General features: G+C 38.8%; 1 long non-coding RNA gene across 2 annotated transcripts; it reads right to left on the bottom strand.

Moving 5' to 3' along the window:
* Positions 1-3,914: 3,914 nt before the first annotated feature.
* On the bottom strand, positions 3,915-6,223 carry LOC131904544 (uncharacterized). Of its 2 annotated transcripts, XR_009377757.1 has the most exons (3): positions 6,158-6,203; positions 5,590-5,833; positions 3,915-4,418 (listed from the first exon to the last, which is right to left on the bottom strand). It is a non-coding gene; the product is annotated as an uncharacterized LOC131904544 (long non-coding RNA). The 2 variants fall into 2 exon arrangements; XR_009377756.1 differs by lacking the exon at positions 5,590-5,833 and having other exon boundaries at positions 6,158-6,223.
* Positions 6,224-7,930: the final 1,707 nt, after the last annotated feature.

Below are 7,930 nucleotides of genomic sequence, written 5' to 3'. Positions count from 1 at the left end.
GGGTTTATTTCATTTTATAGTTTATAATCAATACATCATCCAGGGCAATCAGGACAGGAACTCAAGGCAGGAATCTGGAGGCAGAAACTGATGCAGAGGCCATGGAGGAGCCCTGCTCCCTGGCTTGCTCTCCATGGCTTGTTCAGCCTGCTTTATTATACCATCCAGGACCATCTGCCCAGGGGTGGCACTACTCTCTGTAAGCTCGGCTCTCCCACATGAATCATTATCCAAGGTGATAACCCATACACTTGCCTACTGGCCAGTCTTATAGAGGCATTTTTCCAGGAAAGATTCCCTCCTTCCAGGCATGTCTCGGTTTATGTCAAGTTGACAAAAACCCACCCAGTAAATTGACAAAACCCACCCAGTAAAATTGGTCTAGCTAATTAGCCCAACAAACTCCAAAATAATTTCCAACTAACTTATTTTTGTAGTATTGTTTATGACATATTTTCTTGGATTATAACCTTCCTATGGGTTGTTGTGCCTTATAAGATTTTTGGTTTAGTTGTCCTCAAATCTCCCCTTTCACAATTGCTGTAATGAATCTTTCCAAAGTGCCTATTTTAGGAAGAACTAGGGTGACAAATATGTTTCTCAGGAGCACACATGTCTTTATTTTACCTTGACGTTTCTTCATTTTCCAATAGGATAATTGGTTTCAAGTCTTGGGGGCTGAAGAAGAGTATGTGACAAACCTTGTTCTTTCACATCATATAAACCACAGATGATGTTTAGGCACACAGATTCTTTCTGTGTACCTGAGTTTGAACCTCAACACACAAAGGACCCTGGTAAGCTCCAGAAACACATCGGTTGATATTTCAGAATGATTTGTTGCTACACTCTCATGAATTTTGACTGTTAAGAGGCAAAAAAATCACTATTTGGAAAGTCACATTTTTATTCCATCTTATCAATCTTATTCCTGGTCAAACACAAGAAAGGGTGAATTTGTTGAGTTGTATTGCTGGGAGGTGAGCATGTCTAAGTTTCTTTGTGCTCAGTCTAACCCTGATGTCCCTCAGACCCAAAGCATCTGTCACAGACGTAGGCCTGTGGAGCTTGGGTTTGTAGCCATCCTCCTCATAGAAGTTGTTCATTAACTTATGGCTAAATTGCTCTGCCTAAGAAAAGTGGATTTTTCTGCTTATAGATCTTGAGTCAACTTTTTTAGGAACAAAACCACCAATAAAAGTACGATCAGTTCTGAGACTCCAGGTGAAGCCTCTGGCAAGTGCCTCTGTGGCACAAGGCTTGCACATTTCTTCATAGCAAATTTCTTTTCCTAACTGTATTTGGCCGTTTTCATTACTTGGTGTTTGAGCTCTTGATCATTTGGGAGCACAGAGAGATGAGCCAGAGCATCCATGGGAAATCATGCTGGGATTACAGCTTTGACCAAAAATGATGAGTTTGCACACACATAATAGGAAAAGGCCCTGTTATTCCCTTGACAACCCTTCCCTGTGTCTGGTATATATAACTTCCCTATACAGTAGGTTCTGGGCTCAGTCTGAGCTGAGAACTCAAGATAGTCCCTGTCTCCAAGATGCTATTTTCTGATCATATTGACTTAGAAGAGCATGAAACTCAGAATGGAGACCCGAGTTTTCATCTCTGCTTTAACATCTACTCTGTAATGGATCTAAACTCAGAAATTCCTCAAATGATTAGTTTGATGATCAGATACTATATTATAGTGATATAATAGCTCTAATAGCTGTAATGCATTCAACTAATGTAAATTATAATTTTCCCATTAATCTATATATACATTAAACCTGATTTTAGTGAAGTTTAATGAGGAGGTAGTTTCTTGTAATGCTTAATAAATGCAATCAAATAACATTTAATGGTAATGTTGGGTAAAAGCCACATGCAATCTACTTATAAAATTCTTCACTGCTAAGAAAGCAACTTAAATAATAAACATTAAATAAAACTAACATAAATACATAATCATTAATCAAATAATTGATGTTACTAATATAATGTTTAAGGATTGAAATGTTATGTTAGCAAGTCTGGGAAATTTTTGTCAGCCTTTACTGGCAACTGCTGGAGCCAAACTGACCTCTACGCATCTAGCATCTAACAAACTACCTTGTACAACACTGGAACAGACATGTGTTGGAGCATTGATCCTACTCTACAGCTTCTGTACCACTTTCAACTAACTCCTTTCATAATGCTTCTGCTGCCCCAAACCCAATGAGTTCAAGTGGACAGGTGAAAGTCTCCTGAAGTCAATGGTCATTCTGTCTCCTATAAAGACAAGAAAACAGCTCTACTTCCACACTTTCTAAACCAAACTCAAATGGCAGCTACAAATCCAACATGTAAGAAAGAAACAGAGCTGCACAGAACCTACTTATTTCACCCTGACTGTTTAAACACAGAAAACACTGACAATTTCATGTTTAATTATATTGAAAGGCATTGGAAAGGTTTGACAGATGATCAATGCCAATATTAAATCTAGTGAAGTTTTATGTGCAAGATGAAGAAAGGAAAATTCCCAAGTGGAACCTGATTTCCCCCAAATGCAGTTTAAGAAATATGGACATGTAATGCTACCTTGGAATCAGGGAAAGTTTTATCAAGAAGTAAGGATGGGGTGTGGAAAGCAGACTCAGTTTTCATTTGGTTCGTTCTATATATAAGGCTCATACAGAAGGCATCTGAAAATGTCCATGATTCTATTTACTCTAAATCCACAGTGGATCATTTCAGAGACACTAATTCAACATGATGGATTCTAGATAAGCTTTACCTATCTTAGGTGCTCCCCATTCTCCTTGGAATTGTGTCCTTTTCCCTCTCAAATCCACCACATTAGGTTTGACGTTATAGTTAACCCTTGATTAGTAACTGACAGGTGCTGCGGACAATGATGGATTGAAAACACCCCCAAATCCAGCCACCCTGATAAGTCTTATCTTTACAGAGTCAAATGGTCAGCATTTCTCATCGCCTGTTTTCACTGAGCCACAGAATCAGATTCATTTCACTCAACTGGCTACAAAGAGTAAAATTGCATTGCCCTTAACTAATTTCAAAATGCTGCTTTTTATTTCTATGTTAAGCATTTTTTTTCAAAATTTAAAATACAGTCTTTAATAAAGCTAGAATTGCCAATCTTGAAATTATAAAGCTAGATGTGTGAAAGAGTGAAAATTGTGAATCAAGCATTTGGAAGTGAGGACTGGCACACTTTCTGTAAAGCCTTAAAACAAAAACAAAAACAAAAAACCAGATTGGAATAGCCACATGTGGGATACTTTCTGCTATTGGTTAATATTCCAATAGTTTGAAGTTGGTCCTAACCCTAAAAGTGGGATTGACTCTGCAGGAATTTTTTTCCAATTATTTTGACATATAGAAACCTATAGAAAAAAACATAGACACTTTCTGAGAAATTTCTTTTGTTCACATGGCCACACACACTGATGCTAGCATGCTCCAGAGCTAATGTTCACACTCACCAGTCTTGATATCAGCATCACGCTTTCCATCTTTACAAGTCTGCCCAGGAAAAATCAGATCTCACAGATTTGAAGCTACTGTGCTCATAAATGAACACATTCCCTCTTCATCATAACTGAATGCTGGATGTATGTTTGATTGTATAGTATGTCTCTGTATCTATGTTTTCAGTCATATTAGCTTCTCATGTGGAACTGATCTGCATTGAACACAAACTGTACATAAAAACAATAAATATATAAAAGAGAATTAAAAACAATTTTTATCAGCTTACACTTAAGGAGATATGCTTTCCAAGGACTAAGGTTATTTAAAAATATTTTTATTAAGTGTTTGAGAATTTCACGCATTGTATTTTGATCAAATCCAACCCCCTTCCCCATCTCCTCCCAGGCCCATCCCCCATTCCAGAACAACCCAACTCTGTGCCCTCATTCTTTTATTTATACTCTGGGGTGTTTGGCCATCCATTGGCGTGTGTTAGACTTAGCAAGGGCCATACCCACAAGGAAAACTAACTTTCCCTCTCCTAGAAGCTATCAATTCCCAGTAGCTTCTCCGCTGGGGGTGGAGATTTATGTCTCCCTTCCCTCTCCACATTGGCATTTTGTCCAGCCTGAATTTGCACACGTCTTATGCACGCTGTCACAACTGCTGAGTTCATTTGTGTAATTGCCCTATTGTATCCATAAAGCACAGTTTCTTTGTAATCACCCACTGCCTCTGGCTGTTAGGCTCCTTCTGTTCCCTCTTCTGAAATTCTCTCAAAGCCTTGGGAGGAAGAGGTCTGATCCAGATGTCCCATTTGTGGCTTCGATCTCCACAGTCATTTATGCTCTGCACCTTGAACAGTTGCGGGTCTCTGTGTTAGTTGCCATCTACTGCAAAAATAAGCTTATCTGATGAGGTTTGAAAGATGTGATAATCTGTGGGAATAATGAGAGAGGGAGTCAGTTTTATACTATGTCCCATTAGCAGAAAAATAAAACAGGCTATCCCCGAGGGCCTGTGATCAGTCTAGCTACAGGTTCTTGGCCCTGATCACTGAGCTATACATATGTTCTATCTTTGACTTTGACCCTAAATCCAATCACTCTGAAGTGGTTGGTTACTCCCAGGGCATCTACCAGTGAGCATAACTTGTCAGACAGATATTACAGCATACAGGGTTCACAGCTAGATCAGACTGATGATGATGACGACTTTATTCCTCTGGTAGCATAAGAAGCTTCTTAAAATAAATATAAATACATAAAAATGTTACAGTGGTGTCACACTATAACGGAGCAAAAGTACCCCGAGGAGACACGACATGCTAACAAATAAAATGACTGGTGTCAGAAATGAGTCACCTCTAATGGAGTTGCTGAGCAGTGAGGTTACAGATACCCTCAAATATTCCAGGTTATAAGTATTGTTCTCAGTGATCCTTCAGAGCTTGTCAGTAGGACCCATTGCTGAAGACATTACATACTGTAATGAGCTTATACTTAGGAAGTAATTTTGTCCCATATTCATTTTAATTTTCACTTTTTCATAGTTTGGAAGACCAAATAATTCAATTAAAACATTTTTTAGCATTTTATGATATTATATGATGTCATGAAATTCTTAAAAATAAGCAGAAAGAAGTAACATTAATTTTAATCCAAGGGAATATTACAAAATAAATTAATACAAATTAGTATTGTTTTAAGTTCTGGAGAGATGCTACATACAGAAGGAGGACTAGACATAGAAGTTGTCTTTTCTTGGTGGAAGACGACAGTCTTAGGATGAGTGACTGAAGAAAGTGGTCTAACTTTGTAAGCAGAGTTTTGGGGCCAGAGTTAAGACTCGGGATTAGGCCATCTGCCCCAGGACGGCAATTAGACAAGCAGTGAAAAAAAGCAGAAAATGAGATGTGATCAGTTCAGACACTGAGAAGAACAGCTATGGGATCCAGTGGTTTCAAGGCCGTCTTTAGGATGCAGATATGGTCTTCACATTAAAACAGACGAAGAAATGGGGCATGGTTAGAAATATACATAACTTATTAATCTCATCAAGATCTGATCTCACCTGCCATGGCTTCAGTCCCACCCACCAACACCTCACCTCAGGTCCTGAAACAGACTGGTAACCTGCCCACCACTGTTAATCACAGTGTCCTCATCTGATGGGTAGTCTGTCCTGTTGGTTGGGGATTTTTTCCCTCCCTTGTTACAAGTGTGTGTATGGACCACTTCTGTTTTTCCTGGAATCCAAGATGACTCAAGAGTTAGAGTTGAGGATATGGACTTATCTATGTCTTCAGTCTTGAAGAGGGATAAGCCAGTTTAGAAGGTTGTCAAGCAAATCTCTGAGGCAAAGTAAAAGATCAAAAATGAAGGCAGAGATGCTGGACTGCCACTCTGCCTTTAGTTACCTTGTGCATCCAAGGACACCGAATCATCGCATTTTAGCAAAAGCAGCTTCTAAGGGCCTGGCATATTTCACAGTGGGTAATTTACTTCGTGAAATGAAAACTGCTTACTCCTGTAGTTTTCTCCTGAAGAGTTTCCCCCTCAGTGTTCTGGGGCATTAGTTCCAGGAAAGTCCCTCATCCCCAACCTTCTTACCCCAGCAGATACCAAGATACAGAACACATGGCTGCTTAAGTCTATAGGAAAAACCCAATATCTACCTGCCACCTGCATACATCAGGGCAAATAACCACCTATGACAAAGACTCTCCAACAGAGCAATACCAAAAGGGACAGTCCTTTGTTATTGTGATGTAAAAAGAAACCAGAATTATGTGATTCAAAGACAGTGGGGGCCAGAAGCAGCTGGTGTCACTCTATTGGGACACAGGAAGTTGCGCACATAGCCAAGGGCTGGCCTTATTTGTTTGTGGGACTATTTTTGCTTTATTACTTTTCTAAATACTAAAATTTTTGGTTACAAATTTGCTTATATCCTATTTAGACTCCCCAGGAAAAGAAAATAGCTCATATATATGATATATAATATATATTAATTATATATGTGATATAATATATAATACATATATATTAATTTAGCAAAAAAGAAAAACAACTAAAGTAATTTCAGTTTAACATGAGGTTTGAATTATTTTTCCATTTAGAAATTATCTCATTAGCTAAGTTAATAAGAAGAGGCATTAGAATTCTACTCTTATTCTAGTAATTCAAAAAATCTTGGCAGCTATTACTAAATGAAGGACTATTATGCTATCAAGCACGTGATGGAAAAGCTTCAGAACTTTGTGGAGCCCATTAAGCAATGCAGATTACTTAGAAGACATTCCAGGGCCCATCATGTCTATGTCAGAGGCCCTGGCTCATCCCTCATATATCAAGAAATCAAAGTCATCATATACATACTATAAGCAGTGGGCAAATGAGCCCGTCTTCCAGAGTTGGTTTTCATAGGCTTGGAGAGTAAAATGTACATATATGCTACAATCTTTCACAAATAGAAAACATTTGAGACACAATCATTCTCAGGAGACATCTTTTCTTTTCTGGTTATTTCTTTTTCTTTTTACCATTTTTTTTTGGGGGGGGTTTTTGGTTTTTGGTTTTTGGTTTTTGGAGACAGGGTTTCTCTGTGTAGCTTTGCGCCTTTCCTGGAACCTCACTTTATAGACCAGGCTGGCCTTGAACTCACAAAGATCTGCCTGGCTCTGCCTCCCGAGTGCTGGGATTAAAGGCGTGCACCACCACCGCCTGGCCTGGCTATTTCTTTTTCATTTATCAACATATTCAAGCTCCTAGGAGGAGATGACAAACCACACCCATATGTGGACGGCTATGTGTAGTGAAACCTGCTCTTACTTCTGTGGTTTTCTCCTGAAGAGTTTCCTCCTCAGTGTTCTGGAGCATTAGTTCCAGGAAACTCTCTAATCCCCAACTTTCCCCCAGCAGATACCTAAGATACAGAACACATGGCTGCTTAAGTCTATAGGAAAGACCCAATATCTACCTGCCACCTGCATGCATCTTTCTGCATACTTTTACATCATCTCTAGACGTTTTAGATTTCTTAATAAATGTAAACTACTGCTGTATTGTATAATAATTTTAAAGTGTATGTACACATTCAGATATGCATTTTAAATTTAACTTTAATTTTGTTTCTAGTGTTTATGAAAATATTTACCTATCTTATTTTATGTGTGTGAGTGTTTTGCTTGCATGTATGCATGTGCACCCTGTGTATGCCTGGTTCCCACAGACGTCAGAAGAAGGCATCAGATGCTCTGGAACTAGATAGAGATGGTTTTTAGTCACCATGTGGATAGTGGGAACCAAACCCAGTACTCTTAACAGCTGAGCCAACTCTCCAAAGCGTTTTTATAGTGATTTTTATCTGTAGCTCATTGACTTAGTAGACAGGGAATCTACTGGTACAACAGGCCAACATCTAGCTACTGACTCCATGATCATCTATT

This window comes from Peromyscus eremicus, chromosome 2 (genome assembly GCF_949786415.1).
Source record: "Peromyscus eremicus chromosome 2, PerEre_H2_v1, whole genome shotgun sequence".
NCBI classification, from domain to species: domain Eukaryota; kingdom Metazoa; phylum Chordata; class Mammalia; order Rodentia; family Cricetidae; genus Peromyscus; species Peromyscus eremicus.
Note: the sequence above shows the minus strand (reverse complement) of the source record. Positions and strands in the feature narration are given on the sequence as shown.